The 15,815-nt window shown below is 44.8% G+C and overlaps 1 long non-coding RNA gene across 2 annotated transcripts in view; it reads left to right on the forward strand.

Moving 5' to 3' along the window:
• Positions 1-15,363, forward strand: part of LOC134987127 (uncharacterized) — a 154,503-nt gene extending 139,140 nt beyond the window's left edge. For both annotated transcript variants that reach the window (XR_010192862.1, XR_010192856.1), the window contains exon 3: positions 15,133-15,363. This is a non-coding gene — a long non-coding RNA (uncharacterized LOC134987127). The remainder of the gene's footprint in view (positions 1-15,132) is intronic.
• The last annotated feature ends 452 nt before the right edge of the window (positions 15,364-15,815 follow it).

Here is a 15,815-nt window from a genome sequence, read left to right on the forward strand (position 1 = left end):
GGCAGAAGAAGATGCCTCACTGACAGTTTTAGAATCACCACTCATAAATTACTTAAACCCTCTATGCCCTTGAGCATCGGCTTTAGATAGTATAGTCATTGTGACTGGTTGCAGCAGCTGCAGTGATAGTATTTGGGTGCTGCTCCTGTTCTTCTCTAAACTGATTATTATCCATTTTCAACTGGCAGCTCAACTCCCACTGTGTGGTTTTCACAGGGTTTATATGAAGTGAACAAAGTACACTGGGGTTCAGAGTATACCGAGGTAGGTAGAGTGCACAGAACAGTATAAACAAATTATACAACAATATATTTTTTATTCTTTTTCTTTTTTAATTTGCAAATCAGCTCACACTGTGTGGAATCACTGGGCTTATGTGAGGTGAACAAAGTGAACTGGAGTACAGAGCATACTGGGTTAGGTAGAGTACAGAACAGTACAAAAAATTCTATAGCAATTTTTTTATTATCTTCCTTGTTTTAACTCGCAGATAAGCTCACACTGTGTAGAGTCAGAGTGCTTACGTGAAGTAAACAAAGTACACTGGGGTACAGAGCATACTGGGGTAGATAGAGTGCAGAACAGTACAAACAAATTATATAATACAACAATTCTTTTAATTATTTTTTATTTTTAAACTTGCAGTTTGGCTTATACTGTGTTGAGTCACAGGGCTTATGTGAAGTGAATGAAGCACCCTGTGGTACAGTGTACTGGGGTGCAGTGCACAGAACAGTACAAACAATTTATACAAAAAAATATATATATATTTTTTTACTTTTTAAACTTTTAAACTTTTTTTATATGTATATGAAGAGAACAAAGCGCATGGGGTACAGTGTATTGGGGTGCAGTGTGCACAACAGTATGAACAATATTATACAACAATATATTTTTTTATTCTTTTTCTTTTTTAAACTTTTAAACTTTGTAACTTTTTATATGTACATGAAGTAAACAACGTGCACTGGGGTACAGAGTACTGTGGTGCAGTGCACACAACATTACAAACAATTATGCAGTTTTTTTAAAAAAAATTACATCTCACAATACACACTACTGCTTACAGTATATGCAAATGCAGCGGGTGGGGTATGGCCTGCGGAGTCAGTACAGCACCACTGTGTGACAGAGTTAGACTGGGGACTGGACACAACTTGTGGATGGACACAACACAGCACAAGTGGATGGACACAGCACAGTCACTTTAGATGGACACAGAACAACCACTTGTATGGAGTCTGGACACACTGCACAGCCACTTGACTGGAGTCTGAACACAGTACAACCACTTGTAGGGACACAGCACTGCCACATTTTTTGGAGTCACTGTCACTCTGGACACAGTACAGCCACTTATGAAGTCTGGAGTCTGGACACAGGCACATGAACCAACAGAGCACAGCGCATCATACAGCAAAATGCCTGAGAACAACGTGAAATGGCTCCTAGTCCCAGCACCTTTATATGTAATCCAAAGTCCGCAAGAATCCGCCACCAGGAGGATGATGTTTTCAGAACCCATGCCTGGTGAAAAATCCAGAATCATAGCTCGGATTGACTCGGATACCGGAAGTTCAGTCGTGTTTGGTTTAGAGGTAATACGAACCACTAATCTCTAGTTACAGACTACAGTATGTCATCATTACGGCAAGGAGAGATGGGCATAAGTCCCATCCTAAGGTAATAGTTAACATAGTAGTTAATGAGGTTGAATGGAAGTATATCTCTAAAACTGTGACCTGGGTCAATAGATTTTTTTACCTATATATTTTTTCCTTTTTTCTACTGAAGGCCACCAACACTGGCTGCTGTATATTAAATGGGACCAAATGTCTCCTCATATTATTGCATGCTGTTATATTAACAATTTTTTTTTCTCAGTTCAAAAACACCTACTCTAATTCATGGGTATAGCGCTACTAATTATTATATAGTTCACTATTGCCTAGTGAGAACAAACATGGTGTAACATTTGAATAAATGTGCTGTGGAGTGAATAGGCAATTTAGGAGGTGGTTTACATTGGGAAATCTAGGTTTGAAATATGGGTAAGGAAAAGTAGGGTTATAGGAGATGCAAACAACTCATTAAAATTCTAATATTTTCCCATATTTAAATTACTCTAGATAACTTTACCATATGTAATTGCAGGATCAGTGAGGGTGCAGTGGTATGAAGAGAAATGTATTATAGTACTACACTAATATTTAAAATAGCATGGAACAAACTTGTTCAGAAATCTATATATATCTAGAGATGAGCGGGTCTGGTTCTCCGAGAACCGGACCCTCCTGATCTTTGCAATCCGAGTGCAGATTCAAGTCCGGCTTGACACTTCCCGCCTTACTCGGATCCCAAATTGAGGCCGAACATCATCATCCTACTGTCGGATTCTTGCAGGTTTTGCATTCTATAAAGGTCCCTGGTGTTTGGCGCCATCTTCAGTCGGGCTATGGAGAGTGTCCATCTCAGTACTGTGTTGTCTGGTGTGGGGCGGGTGCTGTCTCTGCTGTATCTGAAAGGGGTGCTCTGTCTGATATATCAGTCCAGGGGTGCTCTGTCTGCTGTAACAGAAAGGGGTGCTCTACTGTATCTGAAAAAGGTACAGGAAGAGGTGATGGAGAGAGGCAAAGGGTGCCAGGCAGTGGGTGAATGTGAGAGGCTATTGCTGAAAAGGAGAGGATTTAAGGCAGTGGGTGACATAGAGAGGCAATGGGTGACAAAGAGTGGGTGACACGGAGAGGGTGACATACAGAGGCAGTAGGTGAAAGCCGAGTGGATGATGGAGAGAGGGTGACTGAGAGAGGCAGTGTGTGACAGGCAGTGGGTGATGAAGAGAAGCAGTGGGTGACAGGCAGTGGGTGATGAAGAGAAGCAGTGGGCGACAGGGAGTGGGTGATGGAGAGAGGCTGTGGGTGACAGAGAGGGTGACGGAGAGAGGCTGTGGGTCACCAGGAGAGGTTGACAAGCAGTGGGTGACCAGGAGAGAGTTACAGGCAGTGGGTGACTAGGAATAGTGAACAGTATATTATAATTTGCTTACCTAGGCCCAGTAGTGCAGCACATGGAAGGTGGCTCCTAGTTCCTACAGTGGACTCAAGCGGAATCCGGAGCCAGAGCAATAAGCAGAGGAGGGGGGATCACAGCCACTCCTCCCCCTCTGGCCAGGCAGAACTCATTTCATCACATCTTCTCAGACTCAGCTGATCAATTCAGGTAATGACAGCCAGCAGCTGGGATTGACGGGCAGCAGAAGTATATAATGAGTCAGTCTGACTTATTGGCATGCTGTGGACCCTTGACTGGTGCAGGCTACCAGTATTTCTGCCTCTGGCCCCAGGCAAGAGCTACCATACGATCATGTCTTGGGGAGACTGGGAACACAGCACAGATCTTCCCTCCGCAGACAGCATGGGCTGGTAGCAGAAAAGAGGGAGGTTCTTTCGAGCCACGTCTAAAGTATATGAGGGGAGGGATGACAGGCTGACTGACAGCCTCATCCTAATTGATGCAGTGTTGTATAAATAGAATTTTAAAAACTCTCCTAAACAATAGGAGTGGCAAGTGCCTTGGTAAACCCCCCCTCCGATCCGCGTATGCCCGTGGCTATCCAATTAGCCCCAAATTGCAGCCCACAGACTTCATCAAATGCATATTGCTTTTCAGGTCTGAGCAGACCTGAAAAGAAATCCCAGATAAACTACATGTTGTTTTGTGCCGCAATCGCATTAACTCATAGATGCGAGTGAAAGATTACATATCCAGACATGCACTGCTACAAATGTGGCATGGCTTCACGGGAAGAGGTGTATCTTCATGGGAAGGGGCGTGGCCTATCCACCCAGCTCCTGTCACTGAGGAGGAGCCGGCATTTTGGTGTTACCCCTCAGCGGGTGACACCTGGAAGCAGCTCGCAACCCCTGCACCCCAGTAGTGATGCCACTGCCTAGTTTCTCTCTCTTCTTTATTTAATAAATTTAAGCCGTACTATTAACCCTTGCACTATGAAAATTTAACACACTAATAATGAGGGTTATATATACATTGCTTGGTATGCCGCAAAACCACAAAGTGAGAGAACCAACATACAGTACGTAGTAGCTAAAACAGAGCTAAAAGACATAAATAATCCTGGTCATATATAGATATATTTATAGATATAGATGCTTCATCCCCCACCATAGGATAAATAACATGTATAATATGCATTACAAGAGGCAACATCGGTAAAATAAAAACTCAGGATTAATGCTGTATTATTTTTTGCCAGTGTTTCTAGTGAAGTGCTGCAGGATACAGTATTGAAAAAAATAAAGAAATACTAAACAAATAAAATTAGAATTTACATTTTACATTTTGTTGCAGTAATTCATATCTGGAAGGATTACAAATAATTATTCAACTCTAAATCGTAAGGCCATTCATTATGTTTTTTAAGCATGGGTTTCTTTTTGTACTAAATCAATAATTTAAACCCATGCACAAATCACAGCCGCAGGGAATCTAGCAGATAGGTAATACATTTATTTCAAGCTGGGAGTTATTGTATGACATTAAAGTCATGCCGTAGTTGAAAAATAAAATCCCAAAGCTGAATTGCAGATGAAGAGCGGAAAGTCCTTTGGATTTTTCTAATGAAGGGACTGCGGAGCATGCTGTAGGCACTGTCTGTTTGTTTCTGTGCCTGACAATAACTTTTCTATCTTTTTTGAGGAATCAGCTTTGGACAGTTGCACAGCTGTGACTGTTTTTGATATCACATAAATGTCAAACATATATCTTATAAAATACTGTATGTAGATGGTTTTCATTGTTGACATTTAATGGAAACACTGGGGTAAATTTACTAAAATGGGAGTTCTATTTAAGATGGGATGTTGCCCATAGCAACCAATCAGATTCTACTTCTCATTTATCTAGCACCTTCTAGAAGATAAAACCTGAAATCTGATTGGTTGCTATGGGCAACATCCCATCTCAAATAGAACTCCCATTTTAGTAAATTTACCCCTCTGTCTTAGTCCTCATTTTATATGATAAAATGGTGAAGATTATTCATATAATATTTGTTATTGTGGCTCATTACCAATATATTTAGTGGGTGTGCGTGTATTAATATTAGTAACTAGGTGAGTCATCGTGCCGTACGGGCGCTCTTCACACCGTCATAGGGGGCTACGCTCCCTTAACCCTTGCACGCCCTTGTGGCGTGCAATATTTTTATTATATGGAGTATTACCTCCAATCATAATTGTGTGAGTGGTTAAATATTGCATGGACAAAGGGCGTACGATGGTTAATGGGTCGAAGCCCCTTGCAATGGTGTGAACAGAGCACGCAGGGCCTGATGAATCACCTAGTAGGTGCTGTGGTTGGGGGAGTGGAAGGTGTGGGGGAGATGCGGATGGGGTCGGGGGGTGCCGCGGGTGGGGAGCGGCGGTTGTGGTGGTGCCGTGGGTGGGGGAGGGGCTGGTGCAGTGGTGCCGCATGTGGAGGTGGGTGCGTGGGTGCCGCGGGTGCGATCCGGAGCCAAGGCAGGTGGGGGAGGAGCGGTTGCGGTGGTGCCGCGGGTAGGAGAGGGGCGGGTGCGGTGGTGATGCGGGTGGGGGAGGGGTCCGGAGTTACCGTGGGTGCTGGAGGGGTGGTGGGGGTGCCGCAGATGTGGCGCGGAAGTACTGCAAGTGGGGGAGGAACGGGTTATGCTTCTCCTCCTGGAAACAGCTAAGCTGCTGTTCTCCCTTTGGCAGTGGCTCTCCCGGAGACTCGCACAGCAGCCAGTCACTATTGTTAGCGCCGGTGTCCCAACGCACCGCATTACAGGGAAGAAGAGACAGTTAATAAAATACAGCTACCAGCAGCCCTTAGCGCCGGAGTGCTTTGGCGCTAAGGGCTGCTGGGAGCTGTAGTTTATTTAGTGTGTCTACTTCCCTGTAATGCGTCGCGTTGGGACACCGGCGCTACCAATAGTGACTGGCTGGTAGAACTGACTGACTGACTCGCTGAATCAATGTGAAAGGTGAGAGTGCTTTGCAGTGTCAGTGACTCGACTGCACACCCACTGCTCTTAACAGCACTGTCACCTTTTACATTGGTTCAGCATCCAGACATTACCCTGCGCGATATCACCCACTCTATCTCTTACATTAGCCATCAGAGTGCTGTGCAGTGTCAGTGACACTGCACACCCACTGCACTGCACAGCACTGTCACCTTTTACATTGCTTCAGCGTCCAGACATTACCCTCCACGATATCACCCACTCTAACCGTTACATTAGCCATCTCTTCCAGGTCGGCAGCCCAGGTGCTGTGTTGTGGAGCCAGGGCCTCTGGGGATCTGGGTACGGCTGTGGCTGGGAGGCACTTCTGTGACATCACGCGCAAAGGAGACTCCAGGGCTCAGAGAGTATGCGGCGCAAGGAGGGCTATGAAAGGATACCGCTGCGCTGCTTTCATACACAACTGTGCCGGTGGCCGCAGCAGCTTTTGTTCCACCTACGCCGCAGCTAGGGAGTGGGGATTGTTGATGCCGGAAGGGGCAGGCGGACTGGCAGCAGGACATAGGGGTTCATTCCGAGTTGATCGCTTGCTAGCTACTTTTTGCTGTCGTGCAAACGCATAGTCGCCACCCACTGGGGAGTGTATATTTGCTGTGCAAGGGTGCGATCGCATGTGCAGCCGAGCAGTACAAAAATAGTTTGTGCAGTTTCTGAGTAGCTCAGAACTTACTCATCCCTTGCGATCACTTCAGCCTGTCCGGGCCCGGAATTGACATCAGACACCCACCCTGCAAACGCTTGGACACGCCTGCATTTTTCCAAACACTCCCAGAAAACGGTCAGTTGCCACCCACAAATGCCATCTTCCTGTCAATCTCCTTGTGATCGGCTGTGCGAATAGATTCTTCATTAAATCCATTGCACAGCAGTGATCCGCTTTGTACCTGTACGACGCGCCTGCACATTGCGGTGCATACGCATGCGCAGTTGTGACCTGATCGCTGCGCTGTGAAAAACGGCTGCGTGCGATCAGGTCGAAATGTCCCCCATAGGACGCTGCAGTTAAAGGATTTTTTTCCCCTATCTACAGTGCTGCAGATGCAGTGGCATACCCTCCAGCTGGACCTTTTTGGCAGGTACAGTGCCTTTTTTTTACGGTCTTTACCGATTTTTAGCTCTCCAAACTTCCACTGAAAGTATAGGAAAAGGGGCGTGGCCATGCCGCTTTACCCGTGGCCACTCCCCCTTTTCGAATTTGTACCGATTTTTATGTGTAAAATGTTGGAGGGTATGTTGCTGCAGATGCAGTGGGCCTATTTTGGGGTGTAGACCTGGAGCTGTAGCTTCATCAGCCCCATTGTTAATCCTGCGTTGGGACTTGGGAACACACAGCAGCCAAAGGGCAGAGCCTCCCATTGGATGTAACCTGTGTGGGAGGGCGTTTCTCACCCAATCAGCTGTGGACTGGGTGTGATAGTACCAGTCTATCACACCCAATGAGAGCTCCTAGCCACGCCCAGCGTTATACACACAGGCACAAAGTCACAGATCTGGGCTATTATATAGGAGATTGGTTCTGTTGACTGTTGTGTTCTGTATGTTCTACAGTTTGTCAGTGGCGTCACTATGGGTGGTGATGCCCAGTGTGGGACACTGTGGATGTCTGGCGCGCAAGAGGAGGCATGGCTTCATGTTCATGAATCCATGGCCCCTTTTGTGGGACATTTTGGGTTCATGACGACAAACCATGCCACTACTCTCGTCACACTGGGCGCTTGCCCAATACTCCGGCAGCTGCTGGACACCCCTAGCTGTTCCCCAGTCTCTCCGCACAGTGGGCCTAATTCAGCTGCTGCGATCCACGGATATGTTAATGTAGGAGGGGTCCTTAAGTAGATGCCTTCTGCATCCATTTGTGATCCAGTACTGTGTACTAGTACTCACTTGCAGAACCATCTGTTGGAAGGGTGGCCCATGAGGCTATGCAAGATGGCCGCCAAAGCTTCTACCAAGAGGCCAGGAAATTTCTGTCTTCTAGTGGAGATCATGGCCTTGGCACTCCCACATCACATCTTAATTTTGGGAAACGCGTGCCATTGCTGGACCCTCTTGACATCTGCAGCTCTTCTGTGTCCAGCGACCCAGGACCCATACTGCACATGCGCAGTACAGGTCTGGCACATACGCAAAGTACTGAACATATATACTTTGTGACATGTGCCACAGATCCGTTGGGACTTCAATAAGGTCCAGTGTGCCTGCTCAGCACTGGGTGCAACCACTGCCTCTAATTTACAGTCCATATATCAAAAAAGGGAAAGAGAAAGTAGAGCCCTTTGTGTGGTGTACAGTAGTAGACATATCAGGGAATCCAAAAGTTAAGCAAAAGGTATTCTGTATATTTTTTTAAATATAAATACTAGTCATAGTAGAGATGTGCTATTAGAAAATACTGTATAATAAACTGATTAAATAGTAGAATGTAACTGTCACTTCTTATTCAATTATAAACAATATTTTATTTATAATTTAGTGTCGCTCCGCCTTATATTTTCTCTGGTGGGGCAGAATGACACAAGCATTGCATTTTGAATGCGATGCACCTCTACACTGGTTGCATGCACAGCTGTATTTATTAACACCATACAAGCCTGTTCTAGTCAATTTGGCACCCCCATCCCCCCCTCTGTGACACAAAAAATACTATTTTGAGCGTGTTCTCCCGATGAGGGCCTGTGGCTTCACTAAAGTTGGCATGACCACGCTAAAATGGGCATGGCCTTGCCAGAAAAGACTACCTCACACACTAGTTTCTGACCCTGCACTAACAGATCTCTGCCACCGCAAGAAAGAAAAAAAAATCCACCATATTAAGCACCATATTGTGCCATACACCGCAATGCCATGATACAGTATTCCCTACAGTAAGGCTTTTAATTACTTTTGTAAATTACCTGCTCGTTGCCAGGGATTTCATGCTCTAGGTGTCATGGTCGTTGCCAGGGGTTTCATGCTCTGGCTCTGGATGTCATGCTCGTTGCTCATGCTTGTTGTCAGGTGTGTTTAATGCTCATTGGCAGGGGTTTCATGCTCTGGCTCTGGGTGTCATGCTCGTTGCCGCAAGGGATCAGTGGGGCAGATGTATTAAGCCTGGAGAAGTGATAAAGGGTGTGATAAAGAAGTAATAAGTGGAAGGTGATAACGCACCAGCCAATTGACTCCTAACTGTCATTTTTCAAACCCATAATGATTGACTGGTGCGTTATCACCTTCCACTTATTACTTCTTTATCACACCCTTTCTCACTTCTCCAGGCTTAATACATCTGCCCGACTTAGGCCCTCATTCTGAGTTGTTCGCTCGCTAGCTGCTTTTAGCAGCCATGCAAACGCTAAGCCGCCGCCCTCTGGGAGTGTATCTTAGCTTAGCAGAAGTGCGAACGAAAGGATCGCAGCGATGCTACAAAAAAAGATTGTGCAGTTTCTGAGCAGCTCCAGACCTACTCCTAGCTTGCAAACACTTCAGACTGTTTAGTTCCTGTTTTGACGTCATGAACATTCCCTGTGTTCGGCCAGCCACGCCTGCGTTTCCCCAGGCATGCCTGCGTTTGTATCTGACACGCCTGCGTTTTTCCACACACTCCCAGAAAATGGTCAGTTACCTCCCAGAAACACCCACTTTCTGTCAATCATTCTGCGGCCAGCAGTGTGACTGAAAAACATCGCTAGACCTTGTGTAAAACTACTTTGGATGTTGTGAAAGTACGTCGCGCATGTGCATTGCGCCGCATACGCATGCGCAGAAGTGACGTTTTTTTTTCCAGATTGCTGTGCAGCGACCGAAAACAGCTAGCAAACAACTCGGAATGACCACCTTAGTGCAATCGGATTCCTCTCAGTGCACATTGCAAAAAGAAGCCTATAGGCTTTCCAGAGCTTGGTGCATATGAGAAATTCAGCAAAGCCTGCAAAAATGGCATTTTCGGAGGTTTGACTGCAAAATTACCTGTGATGCATTGTGCTCTGTATAATAGTAGACAGTTTTCTTATAGTAGTGACATTAAATTACAGTATATTCTTTTGTTTGTTCATCTTCTAAACAGATAATCAAATAGATATATACTGTATAGATCTCAGACTACTAGCTAAAATATATCTTTGTTTTATTAATTTGATTTTATTATGATTTTATTCCTTCTTCTATGGAGAAGAAAATCCTGCAAGCTGATTTTATAGTGTACTGTATATCACATCACTGCCAATCACCCTATAATAAGGCAGGTAATATTTTAATATTTATTTACTGTACAGTATGCCTCTAATGTTCCTCTCCAAGGTATAAATTGCTCTACAGCAGGGGTGGGAAACCTTTCTACCAAGGGCAATTTGGATATTTATAAAATCCTTCTGCGGCTATACAAAATTATCAACTTAAAAATTAGCCTGCCCCCTGTAGTTATATACCCCCAGTAGGTTTTTCCTTCTGCAGTTATGCCCCCAGTAGATATGCCCCCAGTAGGTTTTCCCCTCTTTAGATATGCCCCCTTTAGTTATGCCCCTGTAGTTATGCGCCGCTTCACACACACAAACAAAAACACAATACTCAACAGACCCGCTCCTGCTTCTGGACCGCTGCCCTCTGCCTGCCCCCCCCCCCCCTCCCCCCGCGCGTGCGCTCCTCGGAACTATGGGAGAAACACGTCTCTCCCATAGGGCCGCACACTGCCTGAGTCGGAAGCCAGAGCTCAGGAGGCTACAGCATTACCAAGATTTGTGAGTCCTGCTATTCTGGTTGTCTACAGCTTGGTATATATTTGTGATGGTCAAATTGCTGTGTTTGGCTACAGTGCAGGTTAGTCTTGCTCTGTGAAAGTCTATTGCTCTAATAGACTACAATGCAGGTTAGTCTTGCTCTATAATACGTCCTCTGATTGGCTACAGGTTGGTCTATCTCTGTGTATGTTGCATTACTCTGATTGGCAGCCAGGTAGCATGCATCTGATGCATCACGCAATTCTGCTGAATGGTAATGAGTTATGTATGCTTATAGCCCTCTTACTATATATATAAATTAGGGATGAGTGGGTTCGGATCTCAGAGATCTGAAATGACGACCCCCCCCCCCCTTCCCCGGACTTACAATCCGAGTCCGATTCGGGGTTTCCCGCCAGACTCACGAGGCAAAACGTCATCATCCTGGTGTCGGATTCTCGTAAGTTCCAGACTTTGTATATTTCGTGCCTCCCACCCCGCCATCTTCACTCGAGTCCTGGAGAGTGTAGCGAGAGTATGTGTCTCCTCAGTTTCTGTGCGGGATAGTGGCGTGGCACATAGGGTGGCGACCTGCTCTTTTGTATCATTCCAGTGGTGCTGTCTTGTGCTGCATCAGTCCAGTGCTGGTGTCTTGTGCTGCTTCAGTCCAGTGTTGGTGTCTTGTGCTACATCAGTCCAGTCACAGTGGTGGTGTCTTGTGCTGCCATAAGTCCAGTGCTGCTGTATAAGTCCAGTCCAGTGGTGCTGTGTTGTGCTGCATCAGTTCTGTGGTGGTGTCCTGTGCTGAAATAAGTCCAGTGCTGCTGCTGTATAAATCCAGTCCAATGGTGCTGCCATATAGGTCCTGTCTAGTGGTGCTGCCATATAAGTCCAGTCCAGTGGTGCTTCCGTATAAGTTCAGCAGTACTGCCGTATAAGTTCAGTGGTGCTGTCGTATAAGTCCAGCGGTGCTGCCGTATAAGTCCAGCGGTACTGCCATATAAGACCATGGGTACTGCCGTATAAGTCCAGCAGTACTTCCGTATAACTCCAGCGGTACTGCCATATAAGTCCAGTTGTGCTGTCCTGTGCTATATATTATTTACTCCAAATAAAGGGGTTACTAATATTTTATCCAGATAATTTTTACAGGGTTTGCCCTGTGTGGTGTAGAGGTACGCTCTCCTTTGCTGCATATTATTATAATAACTCCAAATAAAAGGGTTGTTATCCAAATAATTTTTACAGGCTTTGCTGTGTGTGTGTGGTTTAGGGGTATGCTCTCCTGTGCTGCATATTATTATAATAACTCCAAATAAAAGGGTTATTATCCAAATAATTTTTACAGGGTTTGCCCTGTGAGGTGTAGGGGTACGCTATCCTGTGCTGCATATTGTTATATAACTCTAGAAAAATAATGGAGAACAAAAATTTGGAGGATAAAATAGGGAAAGATCAAGAACCACTTCCTCCTAGTGCTGAAGCTGCTGCCACTAGTCATGACATAGACGATGAAATGCCATCAACGCCGTCTGCCAAGGCCGATGCCCAATGTGATAGTAGAAAGCATGTAAAATTCCAAAAGCCAAAGTTCAGTAAAATGATCCCCAAATTTTTTTTTTAAATGGTCTAAGGAGAAATGTAAACTTGCCAATATGCCATTTACGACACGGAGTGGCAAGGAACGGCAAAGGCCCTGGCCTATGTTCATGAGTAGAGGTTCAGCTTCACATGATGATGGAAGCCCTCATCCTCGCGCTAGAAAAATGAAAAGAGTTAAGCTGGCAAAAGCACAGCAAAGAACTGTACATTCTAAGCACTGGCGTTTCTATAATGGGTTCACCCATTGCACCCATTTTAATACTTACCTTTCCGGAGTCCAGCGCCGGGAGCTGCAATCGCGGCGAAACTCGCCGCCAAAATGGCCACCACGCATGCGCGGTAGCCAAATTGGTCTTCAGATCATGGCGGACGCCATGTTTCCGGAGACCTGCGCATGCGCAGTAGACTCCGGCACAGTGCCGGAGTCTACAACGCCGCCTACAGCGCCGTGCAGAGGAGGGGGCCCACCCGGAGGTGCACACGGGCCCCCTCCTCTGTAGTAACGCCCCTGGTTCTAAGATTGTATCACAAATCCCCAAGGAGAGTCCAAGTGTGTCGGCGGTTGCGATGCCTAACCTTCCCAATACTGGACGGGAAGGGGTGGCTCCTTTCACCATTTGCATGCCCACTGTAAGTGCTGGAAGGAGCACCAACAGTCCAGTTTCTGATATTCAATTGAAGATGCCACTGTTGAAGTCACCAGGATGAGGATATGGGTGTTGCTGCCTCTAAGGAGGAAGTTGACGAGGAGGATTCTGATAGTGATGTGGTTTGTTTAAATCAGGCACTGGGTGGAGACAGTTGTTGTCCATGGGATGAATAAGCCCGTCATCATGCCTGGGCAAAATACCAAAAAAGACACCTCTTCGATGTGGAATTATTTCTCCACAAATACGGAAAACAGGTGTCAAGCCATCTGGTGCCTTTGTCAATCCATAATAAGTAGGGGTTAGGACGTTAATCACCTAGGAACATCCTCCCTTATATGTCACCTGCAGCGCATTCATGATAAGTCATTGGCAAGTTCAGAAACTTTGGGTAGTAGCTTTTGCAGTTCACTGACACCTAAATTATGTGGTTTTGTTTGTTTGAATATTATTTCTCTGTGAGGATGTAAACATTGAAGGGTGGAGGGGAATCTGAGGATGAGGATGACATCTTGCCACTGTAGAGCCAGTTTGTGCAAGGAGAGATTAATTGTTTATTTTTTGGTGGGGGCCCAAACAAACCAATCAATTCTATCTTGCACTTCTTTTTCTTCTTTGCATTATGTGCTCTTTGGGGCCTAGCTTTTAAAAGTGCCGTCCTGTCTGCCCATGCAGTGCCACTCCTAGATGGACCAGGTGTTTGTGCCGCCCACTTGGGTCACTTAGCTTAGTCATCCAGCTACCTTGGTGCAACTTTTTGGCCTAAAAACAATATTGTGAAGTGTGAGGTGTTTAGATTAGACTGGAAATGAGTGGAAATGAATGTTATTGAGGTTAATAATACCATAGGATCAAAATTACCCCCAAATTCTGTGATTTTAGCTTTTTTTATGTTTTTTTCAACAATCATCCAGATCCAGAACCAAAACCTGAAAGGGTGGATTTGGCAAAATCAATCCAGATCCAAAACACGAGCTGGGATCCAGATCCAAAACCAAAACACAAAACACGAACGTGCCCACCGCACATCTCTAATAAATGCTCTGACTACCTACAGTACATTGTTGGCTTGTGGATATTCTAAATATGTTATAATTCCCCACTGGTTACTTTAGTCATATGTTCAAAATGTTCTTATTAACTACAATTGCTATAACTATATAAACATTATAGTGTTTTTTCGTGGCTACAGATTGATAACAGACGTTGCAGCTATTTGGTTATAGTAAGAGAACTTATGAAACACCAGAGATGTATAGCTGAATACAATGCAGAATGTGTGCCAAGTACCAAGGAAACGGGCCATTCCAGCCCATATTCCACCTGAGGCTCTCCATTGTGGCCACAGCTCCATTCACATTGACTTCCAGACAGAACAGCCTATTAGTGCAGGAGGAAGCACGCTGTGACATAATATTATAGCGTGTCTGTTCATGCAGTCACTGGAAGTACAGTGACCGCTTTGGCTCCAAAGGAAAAACAGAAAACAGAGCTAGAGGGCCCTTTATCCCTTGCACCTCCTGTAAACCTCCTGTTAGTCAGCACCCTGTCACATGCACTGCAGAAGATACAGCATATGCATATTACCATATACTTCCTCCTGCAGTCAGCCACTGGGACAGGTGGAGATACAGGGTCATATGTACTAAGCCTTGGAGAGTGATACAGTGGAGAGAGATAAAGTACCAATCAATTAGCTCCTACCTGTAATTTTTCTAACACAGACTGTAAATGTAATAAGAATGCCAAATTGATTTCTCACAAATATTTAAAATGCCCACTCTAATATATATATTGTAAACGCCTGCACCTCTTATTGCCATATCCCATGAATGTGCACTATACATCGCAAAACACTGCATCCCATAAGAGAAAACAATACACCCACACATTATCTGAGTTCCAAAGCTCATTGATGTATATATTTGTTATTAAAAAGGATATGGATTCAATATATATTACAAAGTACAGTATACCTATAGTTACATGGTTACACTCACACAGTAAGCAGTTAAAACATAGTTACATACAATTACATGCCATTACATACAGTTTCAGTTACAGGCCAGTGATACAATTACCATTCCCTCCAATGCATCTTATGTCTCTCTCTCTTTGTAAATAAATACAGGAACTGATCTGCCAGCAAGTCCATCGTCGTCTGAGACCAAAAAGCCACTGAGCTCCTTTGTGATCAATGTGTTATCTAGTTTCTGGGGGAGGGATTCACGATGAGTCACCAGTTCCTTTGTATATGGTAATCAGATTCAGCCTTGAAGACATCCAAAGGGCTGGCCTGAGTTTCCTGTCCACTACCTGTTTGGTCTATGTATTGTTCTAATAAAAGTGATTTTAGCTTTTATACATGTAATCATAATTATCCGCTGCAATGTCCCACAACTTCACAACAAGCATCAAATGGATCTACACATCAATCTGGTTGCTTCAATAGTAAACATGACCGGTCTATCTGGTTTCGTTCAAATAATACACATTCATGACATTACTTCATTAGATAATTTTAAATCATCATGATGTCTGGCGCTTGATACCACCACAATTATGTGCTGCATGAAATAAGTGTCGAATGCATTTCTGTGGCATGTCCGTGTAAATGCGTGTGTTACCATACATTGCTGTGCTCGCTGCGCGTATTTACAAGTATAGCGACTTATAATGTGTGTACTTTGTATGTTCTCTTTATGTAATATTTTTTTGACTTCGACAGTCCACCCTTTGGCAGTAAACAATAACTGCCATCAATTATTAACATAAGAAAAAATATTTCATACCATAATCGGTGACCTAGACACA

The sequence above is a fragment of the Pseudophryne corroboree genome, chromosome 2 (assembly GCF_028390025.1).
Source record: "Pseudophryne corroboree isolate aPseCor3 chromosome 2, aPseCor3.hap2, whole genome shotgun sequence".
Classification (NCBI taxonomy): domain Eukaryota; kingdom Metazoa; phylum Chordata; class Amphibia; order Anura; family Myobatrachidae; genus Pseudophryne; species Pseudophryne corroboree.